We start from the raw sequence: 15,224 nt of genomic DNA on the forward strand, positions 1-15,224 counted from the left end.
TGTAACGTTAAATTAAATACAACTTTAATACACCATACAAGTAAACTTGAACTTATGATATCGCGTAAAGTACGGTGCTAGGTGTATTGTCTACAGTCTGTGTCACTGTAACCGCAAAATCAGAAGTGAAAATTAGAAAAGTGTTAAGTGTGCCCCTTTGCCCCCGCCTACCCTATCTTCCTTGAGCAACTAACAATTTCCCCAAAAATTAATCAAAAGATTTTAATGAATAGCAACCTATTTCAAAGGCAAATTTCTACTAAATTTTGTTGAAATCAGAGTGTAGCTACCCGGTGCGAATGGTCCCTCTGCAGTGTAGAGGTGCCGGACTGGTGGGGTGTTGAGGGGCTGGTGTTGTCCAGTGGATGCTAGGAGAATGCGGCTGCAAGGTAAATCATTTTTATTCAGTCTTGCACCCACGGACACGCCCACTGCAGGTGTGCGATCGCCGGCTGCGCTGTTAGCTAGGGAAGACCGTGACGGCACGATGGACGTGCTTTACGCAGCAGTCATTACTGTGCGGTCGCGAACGTCAGCCCGGATTCTCGCAGAGGTGCACACTACTACCGTACTGCTACCCCTGGTTCAAAAATGGTTCAAATGGCTCTGAGCACTATGGAACTTAACATCTGAGGTAATCAGTCCCCTAGAACTTAGAACTACTTGAACCTAACTAACCTAAGGACATCACACACATCCATGCCCAAGGCAGGACTCGAACCTGCGACCGTAGTGGTCGCGCAGTTCCAGACAGAAGCACCTAGAACCGCTCGTCCACACCGGCCGGCGCTACCCCTGGTGCGGATGGATGGCGGTGATACTGCCCTGGCTGCGAAACCCCCCTGTCCTGTAAGGCAGATGTTAAGGGTTCCGCTGCAGAGCCTGCAGTCGCAGTGCTCCGAGTTCACTGTTGGAGACTCAACCCCCGTAGCTGGAGCAGGTGGCTACCCGGGCCGGCGTTGTCTACGCGCTGTCCCGTAACGTGGCGGGGAGTTGTATGGCGGTGGTATCGCGGAGTGTGCTGCCAGAACGCGCATTACTGTGCTAGAAGCAGAGGATGTTTGTAGTGGTTAATGGCACGTTTGCGGTGCCGATGCGTTGGCCCAGGCTCGTACGGGTCAACACCTTCGTGACCAAGTGGTGTGGAAACTCACATCAGACTGATTCGTAGTTCCAGTAGTTTTCTGCACCGTTCCGAGTTTCGTCCTGATCGCCTTCTGGTTAGTAAACAGGTTCATTTATTGAAATCACATACCAGCACCTCTGTACCTGCATGCTCATCTCACATACTGCTGCAATAGAGCTGCTTATCACAGAGAAACGCTTTAAATAGCATCAGCGTTGTACAAGGTATAACACAGAGATGAAAAATCTAATGTAATACACTACTGCCCATGAAAACTGCTACACCACGATGATGACGTGCTACAGACGCGAAATTTGACCGAAGGAAGAAGATGTTCTGACATGCAAATGATTAGCTTTTCAGAGCATTCACACAAGGTTGGCGCCGGTCGCGACACCTACAACGTGCTGACATGAGGAATGTTTCCAACCGATTTCTCATACACAAACAGCAGTTGACCGTCGTTGCCTGGTGAAACGTTGTTGTGCTGCCCCATGTAAGGAGGAGAAATGCGTACCATCACGTTTCCGACTTTCCTAAAAGCCGGATTGTAGCCTATCGCGATTGCGGGTTATCGTATCGCGACATTGCTGCTCGCGTTGGTTGAGATCCAATGACTGTTAGCAGAATATGGAATCGGTGGTTTCAGGAGGGTAATACGGAACGCCGTGCTGGATCCCAACGGCCTCGTATCACTAGCAGTCGAGATGACCGGCATCTTATCCGTATGGCTGTAACGGATCGTGCTGCCACATCTCGATCCCTGAGTCAACAGATGGGGACGTTTCCAAGACAACAACCATCTGCACGAACAGTTCGACGACGTTTTCAGCAGCATGGACTATCTGCTCGGAGACCATGGCAGCGGTTACCCTTCACGCTGTGTTACAGAGAGGAGCGCCTGCGATGGAGTACTCGACGACGAACCTGGGTGCACGAATGGCAAAACTTCATTTTTTCGGATGAATCCAGGTTCTGTTTACAGCATCATGATGGTCCCATCCGTGTTTGGCGACACCGCGGTGAACGCACATTGGAAGCGTGTATTCGTCATCGCCATACTGGCGTATCGCCCGGCGTGATGGTATGGGGTGGCATTGGTTACACGTCTCGGTCACCTCTTGTTCGCATTGACGGTACCTTTGAACAGTGGACGTTACATTTCAGATGTGTTACGACCCGTGGCTCTACCCTTCATTCAATCACTGCAAAACCCTACATTTCAGCAGGATAATGAACGACCGCATATTGCAGGTCCTGTACGGGCCTTTCTGGTTACAGAAGCTGTTCGACTGCTGCCCTGGCAGCACATTCTCCAGATCTCTCACCAACTGAAAACGTCTGGTCAATGGTGGCCGAGCAACTGGCTCGTCACAATACGCCAGTCACTACTCTTGATGAACTGTGGCATCGTGTTGACGATGCATGGGCAGCTGTACCTGTACACGCCATCCATGCTATGTTTTACTCAATGCCCAGGCGTATCAAGGCCGTTATTACGGCCAGAGGTGGTTGTTCTGGGTACTGATTTCTCAGGATCTATGCACCCAAATTGCGTGAAAATGTAATCACATGTCAGTTCTAGTATAATATATTTGTCCAATGAATACCCGTTTATCATCTGCATTTCTTCTTGGTGTAGCAATTTTAATGGCTAGTAGTGCAGAAATATAGGAAAAATATTGCGAGTAATAATATAGCAAACGCAGTGATATCATAAACCAAATAAGAACCTACAGCAAACATATGAGTAGTAAGTGTTAAAATAGATTTGATGGCAAGGAAATGCAATTATATGAGCAATAAAAGAACTCAATCAACTTGAGTTTCCAACCTCAGAAATAGCAACAAATAATTCACTTATTACAGAAGAAGGTATAATAACAATTATCATCAAAAGAAGTACTACACAAAATTTATGATCATAATTTATTGAATAACGAAGTAAATGAAAGGATGAGAAGCACTTATATTAAAAAAGGTGTACAAGAAATTTAATATTTTCCACATTTCGCGCCCTGTCAGCAAATGTAAAAATATTAATTTTAATTTTAAAAACCAACATCCTCAGTTGCAAAGTTTACCTAGCTTTTCCTAGGTTTCAGTAGGTATAACCCAACCTTCTTCAGAATAAACGGTGTGCACTATGGACAAACGGTAGTTACATTTATTGTGAAGAAGGTTGGGTTATTCCGACTGAAACCCAGGTAAAAGTAGGTAAACTTTGCAACTAAGGCTGTTGGTTTTTAAAATTAAAATTAGTATATAAGAAAACTGGTAGTTCATTCATCTTAAACCATCAGAAGTAGTTACATAATGGGTCATCGATTATCACTGAGAACAAGCTTTGAATAATCTGCCCTCTGCAGATGAAACTTGATGGTTTCATAATAAGCATAATGATTACTATTTCACAGGTGACCATAACGCAAATTACAAACATGGGGATCTCTGGTTCCAGTGAACTGAAATGTGGAATAGTCGTGTTAGCTAAATCTCATATATACATGCAACGGAACGGTGGAATAGCGCAAAAAGTGCGCTAGAGATCAGATTGCTATCATGTCCTATAAGCACCCCATTAAATCGAGAAAGGGCAGCGTCAATCGATGCTTACGGTTATGGTTACGTTCGGCTCAGAATAACAGGGACACATAAAACTTCACTGGTCAACATTGCACGCATGCTGTTTCCCCCCCCCCCTCCCCCCCGTACACGGTATGTGTGTAAGCTCCAGGGAGGCAGCTGTAAAAATAGAGCTGTTGCGAGGAATGGCGGTGACTCTGAGCAGACGGCACTGATCGCCAATCAGGACTGCTAAAGTGGCATTCTGGGTGCAGTTTGGCCACAGGTAGATGACTGATGCTGTACGCTGCACTGAAACGAGGCGATCCTGTAAATGCAGTGGCCGTGAACTCTACCTGCAAAATACATGACTATGCGCGGGTATGTTAGACACTCAGAAAACGGAACGTTCTTCCCTATTTCAGCATTGTGAGTTTCGAAATACTTCTAGCAATGCATACCTCGTCAATAGGCTGATGGAACATTGAGGTGTCTGGCATATCGGTGAAATATTATGCCTGAGTTTTATACTATATATCAGAAGTAAATGTTGATAGCACTATACTTACATGTAGTAATTGGTTCGCCGCATATGTAACTACTACAGAGCAGGGATCCGTGCCAGACAGTTCTATCTGAGTGGGAGCTGATTCACTGTAACGTCATATACAAAAGAAATAAATTGATCCGCTTTTCTGGCGTACTGTCAACACAATGGAGGTCGTTACAAAACTACAGAAAGTTCAGTGAATGCGTAATGTATATTGATGTAGTAATTATGCTATAGAGACAGCGGACAGTTTTTATTATTAAGCTTTCTATATAGTTCAACGTCTCGCTTTGCCAAGAATGACAACAATAAGAAAATTAATCACTTCATTATTACATACAAATTATGTGCTTGTTGGCTTATACATCATTTCTTAATGCAGCCAATATAATTTTTCTCCTAGGAATTTGCTGATACGTTTCGATTAAGTGGCCAACAGTGATCACCCATCATATTTTTATTCTAGCGTCCCCTGTAGCGTGTTTCCAACGTCTGCATGAAGACGAACACTTTGCTTCACATTAACAACACCCATAACTTCAGCGAAACTATCAAGGTATCTTTCCAGGATCTTGAAGCCAGTCGGTCATCCTAAATTCTTGAACTTTTCCAGCTTGTTGGATACAACAGAAACACACCTCGATCGCGATGTTCAAAATGATTCAAATGGCTCTGAGCACTATGGGACTTAACATCTGAGGTCATCAGTCCCTTAGAACTTAGAACTACCGAAACCTAACTAACCTAAGGACATCAGACACATCCATGCCCGAGGTAGGATTCGAACCTGCGACCGTAGCGGTCGCACGGCTCCAGACTGAAGCAACTAGAACCGCTCGCCCACTGCGACCGGCAAACACAAGAAATGTGGACCACGCTGGAGTCCTGAACAACAACCGAGCTTCTCTCTGACTCTGTCATTTTTGACTGAAACTAGGATTCGAAGATCATTTTTCGAATGTCACGTCAACCTTTTCGAATGCCACGTCAAACAAATAGGCCTTCTTTCAAATTCTCTTCCGCGAGATGAGAAAACTTTTCACAGAGACACGTGAATAGTCTCCATACCATACAATTGGCCTAGCAATTCAAAAGGCTTCCTTTTTATCTTTAACAGTCTTATGAGTTCCATTCCATCTCCTTTCGGGCGTGCATCCGAGACAGCAACGTTTCTTCTTTCGCTGTTTCCGCTGATGACCGTACGGCTCTCTTCAAGGTGTGGAGAGATAGTGGTGTACAGCATACACTTCCGAGAGATAATGGAATATCCTTTCTGCCGGGATAACTTCAGAAACACGCTTTGTGAATTCTTCAACACATACAGAGCGTACGTTACGTGGCGTCGATGACATATCCTGATCACCAAGTTTATTTACAAACTTTGAGATGCATTGATGCATGCATATGTTACGTTCCTCCTCTGATATTTTTTAATCACTTATTCAATATCATACACAAATTCAATTATGTTCATGTCAAACTCAAAAAAGGAAGTACAGGGTGTGTAAACAGCAACAAACAGAACAATCATTCCACAACTTCACAAAGCTAGATAATTAATTTCACGCTACCTCACGTAATTCAGAAGTAGAGAAAAAAAAAGTGGGAAAGCTATTCATGCTCATTTGTCGACAGTCACATCCACATATGCATTCTTAGCTCCAAATAGGTAAAATGAAAATGTGTCATCTGCAACCGCTAGTGTTCCATGCAGATAAAAGTTCAGTGTTTTTTTGAGTTTAAAATGTTTATAGCATGTATGATTAGTGTCTCAAACTGTAATTCGTTTTCTTTCTATAATCGATGGCTCTTAATGTAGTAATGTATTTCGTCAGTAGCAACAAAAATTCAGTAGTGCTGTGCTCTCAGAAACCCTTTTGAAGATATCACTGTGACTCTACCTTCCAATTAAGTGCGTACAAACACAGCCTCCATGTATCTATTACAGCTGTGGACTGCTTCGTTTAAAGAGTGTACAGTCCTTACCTTGTTTTGTTCAATATACAGCTGCAAACAATGCTTCCTTACTAAATCGTATATAATGGCTCGTCTGTCTTCCTTAGAACAACATATTTCATTAACCTTCCTCGGTGTTGTTGTGGTCTTCAGTCCTGAGACTGGTTTGATGCAGCTCTTCATGCTACTCTATCGTGTGCAAGCTTCTTCATCTCCGAGTACTTACTGTAACCTACATCCTTCTGAATCTGCTTAGTGTATTCATCTCTTGGTCTCCCTCTACGATTTTTACCCTCCACGCTACCCTCCGATGCTAAATTTGTGATCCCTTGATGCCTCAGAACATGTGCTACCAATCGATCCCTTCTTCTAGTCAAGTTGTGCCACAAACACCTCTTCTCCCCAATTCTGTTCAATACCTCCTCATTAGTTATGTGATCTACCCATCTAATCTTCAGCATTCTTCTGTAGCACCACATTTCGAAAGCTTCTATTCTCTTCTTGTTCAAACTATTTATCATCCATGTTTCACTTCCATACATGGCTACACTCCATACAAATACTTTCAGAAACGTCTTCCTGACACTTAAATCTATGCTCGATGTTAACAAATTTGTCTTCTTCAGAAACGCTTTCCTTGCCATTGCCAGTCTACATTTTCTATCCTCTCTACTTCGACCATCATCAGTTACTTTGCTCCCAAAATAGCAAACCTCCTTTATTACTTGAAGTGTCTCATTTCCTAATATAATTCCCTCAGCATCACCCGACTTAATTCGACTACATTCCATTATCCTCGTTTTGCTTTTGTTGATGGTCATCTTATATCCTCCTTTCAAGACACTGTCCATTCCATTCAACTGCTCTTTCAAGTCTTTTGCTGTCTCTGACAGAATTACAATGTCATCGGCGAACCTTAATTTTTTATTTCTTCTCCATGGTTTTTAATAGCTACTCCGAATTTTTCTCTTGTTTCCTTTGCTGCTTGCTCAATATACAGATTGAATAGCATCGGGGAGAGGCTACAACCCTGTCTCACTCCCTTCCCAACAGCTGCTTCCCTTTCATGCCCCTCGAGTCTTATAACTGCCATCTGGTTTTTGTACAAATTGTAAATAACCTTTCGCTCCCTTTATTTTAGCGCTGCCACCTTGAGAATTTGAAAGAGAGTATTCCAGTCAACATTGTCAAAATCTTTCTCTGAGTCTACAGATGATAGAAACCTAGGTTTGCCTTTCCTTAATCAATTTTCTAAGATACGTCGTAAGGTCAGTATTGCCTCAGGTGTTCCAACATTTCTAAGGAATCCAAACTGATCTTCCCCAAGGTCGGCTTCTATGAGTTTTTCCATTCGTCTATAAAGAATTCGCGTTCGTCTTTTGTAGCTGTGACTTTTTAAACTGATAGTTAGGTAATTTTCCCATCTGGCAACACCTGCTTTCTTTGGTATTGGAATTATTATATTCTTCTTGAAGTCTGAGGGTATTTCGCCTGTCTCATACATCTTGCTCACCAGATGGTATAGTTTTGTCAGGACTGGCTCTCCCAAGGCCGTCAGTAGTTCAAATGGAATGTTGTCTACTTCCGGGGCCTTGTTTCGCCTCAGGTCTTTCAGTGCTCTGTCAAACTCTTCACGCAGTATCGCATCTCCCATTTCATCTTCATCTACATCCTCTTCCATTGCCACAATATTGTCCTCAAGTATATTGCCCTTCTATAGACCCTCTATATACTCATTCCGCCTTTCTGCTTCCCCTTCTTTGCTTAGAACTGGGGGTTGATCTGAGCTCTTGATATTCATACAGGTGCCTCTCTTTTCACCAAAGGACTCTGTAATTTTCCCGTACGCAGTATCTATCTCACCCCTAGTGAAATAAGCCTCTACATCCTTACATTTGTCCTCTGGCCATGCCTACTTAGCCATTTTGCACTTCCTGTCGATCTCATTTTTCAGACGTTTGTATTCCTCTTTGCATGCTTCATTTACCGCATTTTAATATTTTCTCCTTTCATCAATTAAATTCAATATTTCTTCTGTTACCCATGGATTTCTACTAGCCCTCGTCTTTTTACCTACTTGATCCTCTGCTGCCTTCACTACTTCATATCTCAGAGCTACCCATTCATCTTCTACTCTATTTGTTTCAGCCATTCCTGTCAATTGTTCCCTTATGCTCTCCCTGAAGCTCTCTACAACCTCTGGTTTAGTCAGTTTATCCTGGTCCCATCTCCTTAGATTCCCACCTTTTTGCAGTTTCTTCAGTTTTAATCTGCAGTTCATAACCAATGTATCGTGGTAAGAGTCTACATCTGCCCCTGGAAATGTCTTACAATTTAAAACCTGGTTCCTAAATCTCTGTCTTACCATTATATAATCTATCTGATACCTTCTAGTATCTCCAGGATTCTTCCATGTATACAACCTTCTTTTATGATTCTTGAACCAATTGTTAGCTATGATTAAGTTATTCTCTGTGCAAAATTCTACCAGTCAGCTTCCTTTTTCATTTCTTACCCCCAATCCATATTTTCCTGCTATGTTTCCTTCTCTCCCTTTTCTTCTCTCGAATTCCAGTCACCCATGACTATTAAATTTTCGTCTCCCTTCACTACCTGAAAAATTTATTTTATCTCATCATACATTTAATCAATTTCTTCATCATCTGCAGATCTAGTTGGCATATAAACTTGTACTACTGTAGTAGGCATGGCTTCATGTCTAACTTATCCACAATAATGCGTTCACTATGCTGTTTGTAGTAGCTCACCCACATTCCTAGCCGGCCGTGGTGGCCAAGCGGTTAAAGGCGCTACAGTCTGGAACCGCGCGACCGCTACGGTCACAGGTTCGAATCCTGCCTCGGGCATGGATGTGTGTGATGTCCTTAGGTTAGTTAGGTTTAATTAGTTCTAAGTTCTAGGCGACTGATGACCTTAGAAGTTAAGTCGCATAGTGCTCAGAGCCACATTCCTATTTTTTTTATTCATTATTAAACCTACTCCAGCATTACCCCTATTTGATTTTGTATTTATAACCTGTATTCACCTGACCAAAAGTCTTCTTCCTCCTGCCACTGAACGTCACTAATTCCCACTATATCTAACTTCAACCCATCCATTTCCCTTTTAAAATTTTCTATCCTACCTGTCCAATGAAGGGATCTGACATTCCACGGTCCGATCCGTTGGACGCCAGTTTTCTTTCTCCTGATAACAACATGCCCTTGAGTAGTCCCCGCCTGGACATCCGAATGTGGGACCTTTTCACCTCCAGAATATTTTACCCAACAGGACGCCATCATCATTTAACCGTACAGTAAGGCTGCATGCCCTCAGGAAAAATTACGGCTGTAGTTTCCCCTTGCTTTCAGCCGTTCACAGTACCAGCACAGAAAGGCCGTTTTGGTTAGTGTTACAAGGCCAGATCAGTCAATCATCCAGACTGTTGCTCCTGCAGCTACTGAAAAGCTTGCAGGCCGTCTTCATGAGCCACACGTTTGTCTGGCCTCCCAACAGATACCCCTCCATTGTGGTTGCACCTATGGTACAGCTATCTGTATTGCTAAGGCACACAAGCCCCCCCACCAACAGCAAGGTCTGTGGTTCATTGGGGGACCTTCAGCGTAATATCCGACAAATCATAATCCACTTCACATAATATATCATAATTGCAGTGTACTATACAACAGCTGCATCATAATAATCCATAATAACATCATAAGCATCATATGGCAATCCTAAAGCAAAATTCCTCATCACATTCCATATATATATCGTACAGTATACCCTAGATTCACAGTGTGTATTCATACAACTCTGAAAGTATCACTCTTCAGAATGCTTCATAAATAACAGAAGAAGCATATGTCAGAAATGCTTCTAGTTAAAACTGCTGCCCATCAGAAATACCTTTCTCGCTTCAGAACCACTCATACTCAGTCTATCAATCAAAATAAAGACAGAAGTTATATCTTTACAATTCGTGACCTACTTTACAAAATATGAATAATACTTGCTGAATTCAAATTGTTCACAGATGGCTTAGTGTTCCGTGATGCCATAGTGCAAATATAGATGCAAAAAACTGTTTCCACTAGAACATTAGCTTGTCAGACTATGCTTAGGAAACTCAAAGTACTGTTTTTCACACAACACAAAGCATAGATCATCGCTATTCTTTAAAACTCGGTAATAAGTAGAGTGACAGTAAGAGATACAATAACAGATACCCAGATTAGTTTAAGAGTATGAAACAGAAAGCTGAAGTAAGAAAAAAATGCACTGCAATAGCTGAGACACCGATGCTCGCCACTGCATATGTTTACCAAAGAACAGTAAACCCCCTAGTGTACCATTCTTTGTACACTTTGATGTCTGATACATGATGAAAACCTCGTGATTTGCGTGTGCGTATGGTTTGAAGTTGCACAGTATATTCTTTTCTTGACTTCATTGTACAGGTTATCAGCTTCCTATTATATACGTAACTTAACTAATCTTATGCTTGTGTATGTATTATACGACTTTTGTAAAACATCTGATGCTATTTTTTACCAATTTCATTATGTAAAAACTTTGTCTTTGTTTCTTGCCAATATGTTAGGCAGGAATTACCCAAAAAATTCTGAAAAACGACGGTGGGGGTTATTAAAGTTGAACGTTAATACTTCTTTGAAAAGTTGACCAATGATTCTGCTGTGGTGTGCATAAACAAACTCTGAGATATTATTATCGACAATAGTGGACAGCGAGCAGTTGTTGAGAGGAGTCGGAAGTGGTCGGACGCACTCTGCAGTGGAGAGAAGCAGCGCGACACGACAGGTCGCAACCTCTCTGGTGGGATTTTGTCAGACTTCGAGAGTATTGTTAGTATCTTTGTTGTTGCCAGAACGTGTTTATTGAATATAGATACTGCGGAATAATTAATAGTCTGTGTACCATTTGTCAATGTTTATGTAACATATATTGCAAATATAGTAGATTATTGTCTTTATTGCTCTCTTTCTTTTTTTGTTACACCCTGTAAGGTTAGTTGACCAAACCCCTCCTGATCATTCAATTTTGACCATGCATTGCAGTTTGATTGGGACGCAGTATTGCTTTTGAAATATTTTAGCATGTTGCTGATCACGCAATTGCAGCGGTAAGTTGAAGTGCGTTATCTGTTGCGTACAGGAACATGGCAGAACAGTTGTTAGCAGTTGTTTCAGGATATTTTAAAACTCGCAGTCAGATAGTCAAGAACTGTATGCTAGAGATGGGCAAACTGAAACACGTAACTGTTTCGAAACAAATGAAACAGTTTGTGATTTGTAATCTAATAAACCTACACATCTGCTGTATAAGTATGTCCATATAAACACAAATGAGGTGCGAGAGTGCTAATCATGTCGCAGAAAGTATGGCAGTTTCGTATTTCCTGCAGCAGTTTCGCTGCTTTCGTGTCGTGTGACTTTCATACTTTTCAATTGGCTGAGGACAGCCATAGCTGAAGACCGAAGAACCACCACGAACGGAACTGGAGGTGGGAGCAAACTGCAGAAACAACGGATATGCTACTGGGATTCCCACATTCCGTTAGTATGGATAATATACGCATCCTGCTAATTTCCATGCACACAAAGGGAATCACTGCGGATAATAGACACAGTGACTATAGACCCACAAATAAAGCCAAATAATTCGAATAAATAACAAAATAAAAGGGAAGAAAATTTTGTCTTTCAAGGTGTTTCGAAACGTTACTATAAATTCACCATGCTTCCCAGCCCTTCCCGTTCACCATTACACTATCAGTGATATGTCAAACAGATTGCTTGCAATTATACCTACACCAAATTTATGTATATGTCTAATAGCTGCCACTCTACGCCTTTTTTTATTCAAAATGTTGTAGGCTTACTTGTGTTTCTTAATATGATTACTGGACATGAACAGAGAAGCATATGTTATAAAAGAAGTGTAATTTAACTGAATGACTTTCACATATTTTGAATGTGAATAGTATTCGTTGTTTTATTGTTTGGTTAGTGTTTATAAAGCAGATGTTACGCCGTTTCGGAATAGGACAGTCAGCTAGAAACGAAGATTTATTTTCGGATGTCTTAAGCTTCATGCTATTGCTTGTCAAAAATATTTCGACACATTTGAAAGTGTTTCATGAAGTGGTATGTTGTGTTTCAGTGCCTGTGCAAAGCCCGAATCTCGTCCGACACAGAGCGGAATGAAACATCGCTGTTTCGATACAATTAGTCCGTTCCAAGCACAGGTGGACTGAAACAGCCTTATTTTGTAACAACGATACAGTTTCTGTGTCTGGCTCGAGGTCGAATCTGGCCCGGTTATCCGAGACAGGGGTGGAATGCAACACCACTGTTTCGAAACAGTGAATCACAGCCGTTCCGAAACACTGAAACAGTTCCACGTATCGATACACTGTGTCGAAACATAGAAACAGTGGCCAAGTCTACTGAATGCGTTAAAGTAAAAGAAGTAGTAATTACTAATAATGAATATTTACTTAAGTACGAACAGGTTTTACGTTGTTATTCTTAGTGGGAGTGATGAAGTTATACAGGATGAGTTGAATGGAATGAGCAGCCTAATGAGTAAGGGATATGAATTGAGAGTAAATCGCCGGCCACGGTGGCCGAGTGGTTCTAGACGCTTTAGTCCGGAACCGCGTGACTGCTACAGTCGCAGGTTCGAATCCTGCCTCGGGCATGCATGTGTGTGATGTCCTTAGGTTAGTTAGGCTTAAGTAGTTCTAAGTTCTAGAGGACTGACGACCTCACACGTTAAGTCCCATAGTGCTCAGACCTATTTGAACCATTTTTTGAGAGTAAATCGAAGAAATACGAAAGTAGTGCGGAGTAGCAGACATGAGAACCACCAGAAACTTAATAGCAGGATTGATAGTCACGAAGTAGGTGAAGGTAAGGAATTCTGCTACTTATGCTGCAAAATAACCATTGTAGGACGCAAATGGTGTGAACAAAAATTGCATAGGATGTGATCTAGACTTTGACTAAGTTGGGTTTATCAAAGTTAATCGGGAGATTTACGGTTGTAGATTTCTTTTTCCTCAAAAATGTCCATAAGCGTTCCTTTCTCCATTTTATGCAATATTTTGAGGTTATTGGCACTATTAGTGACAATGTGTCGTTTTGAATCAGTGTCATCTCGAAAACAAGTTCTTCAGTAAGCATTTACAAGAGACGCGGAAAATGATTTGTTACCAAAGATACGTTGATATTCTATTGTTCTGTATAGGAACTAAGGATGACATTGATCTGTTAGCTCGTAAGAGGAGCGAACTTCATTCTAATATTCCGTTTACTGTACAACATCTTCAAACTGTTTCCATTAATTTCCTGGCTTTATGCGTACTAACGTCAATCTATGTCATCTGTTTGTCATTATCGCAAACCTAGAACAACTTGAAAGGCGTCAGTTATTCGACCTCTCATATAAATTTGGTTGTTTAATCTGATCATGTCCGGAAGAGCACGGTACCTTTCATCTATCTGCATTTTCTAGTGTTTTCCATGCTAATGTTAGACGCGACAGGGAGAAAGATCACGCTGGGAACCTTAATTTGTACGACTTTGTTCTCACCTTGCTTACCGTTGACAATCAGTACAACGTGTGCACTTTACCAACGTCCCAAACATTGATGATCGTCGCTTTCGATGTATGTGGGTGTAATAACCAGTGCATGCGACGAGAAAAATTCAGGTGGATTTTTTTGGTTTGGTTTTACAGTAGCACCTTCGCAAGGCAGTTCAACATTTTCGTAACCAGCTCCGGTATCTTCAAGTCGACCCATCTCTTCATGCCACACTCGGCCGCGTGACTCTAGGCTGGTCGGCTGTTTCTTATGCTTGCATTGGGACGCCGTCTTCACAAATTCAATCTATGAACAGAATTGAAAGTTTTAGATCGGGAGAAGCGGAAATTTCCTCTACTTTCTCCTTTGCAAAATAAGCACTCTAGGGATTAGTCAACATTCCCTCACCAACTCCGGTCGCTCACTGTATGAAGAAGAGAGGAAATTCGTGTTTTGGAGGGAATTTAGCGGGATGAAGATGGGAGCAGTCGTAGCAAGCAGTCGCTGCTTCTTGATGACGTAACTAGTAATTTTGTCTATGAATTAGATCGATTTCGAACTAGGTTTCTCTGTAACGGTGAAACTTCATCGTTAGGAGCAGTAAGGAATTCTCGTGAGTGACGATTTCATAATTGTTTTTACGTAAAGTCAAATAGAATCGAATTCGGTATTTGATAAGTTACGAAGCACTTCATGCATCGTGTGCCCAGTTGATTACCATTGTTCTTTTCGCTGTGATTCACGAGCGCGTTTTGATTGTTTAGTTATTATAGATAGTTTAGGAAAGTGGTGAATTTTGCTTCCAAATCTTTGCGTGTGACTAATTGTGCGTCCACGTTGCGCTCCCTTATCCCATCCGTCCTTTTTGCTGACAAATAGTCGATATCTTACTGTTGCTTGCTTGTGTGGAACCATGGGTTTAGTATTTTTAAGTGTGTTCCATGTAAGTATGGCCTCAGGAGAACGTTCCATTTGTGGCGTAAATGTTAATAATGCAGCTACTAAGTTCTTTATCCTCCTCCTCGAAGTACACGCCAGCACATGTCCCCATGAGGTGTAGTGTTTAACGTCCTGTACCCTGTGAGAGAGTATTACTTAACATGATAGCAAAGTGTGATCCCTGATCGTTAGAGAGTTCAGTAATTAAAATTCCGTTCCGCATTTTTCTCTTTAACATAGAGAGTGGGACTAGTAATCAGTTAAAATTTCGTGAAACTTCAGAAGTTTGGCCCTCAGGCCGAATAAATAATGATAATTACGTTGTTTGTGCACATTCGGCACTCAGCTGCCCACTCCTTGATATAAGGCGAAGAGAATCATTTTTATCATAAGTGTGAACAACTTTTAAACTGATGTCATCATTCCTCAGAATTCTTTCCACCCATAGCAGCATAAGTAAGCCTTCTTCCAAGCAGATA

This window comes from Schistocerca serialis, chromosome 8 (genome assembly GCF_023864345.2).
Source record: "Schistocerca serialis cubense isolate TAMUIC-IGC-003099 chromosome 8, iqSchSeri2.2, whole genome shotgun sequence".
Lineage (NCBI taxonomy): Eukaryota > Metazoa > Arthropoda > Insecta > Orthoptera > Acrididae > Schistocerca > Schistocerca serialis.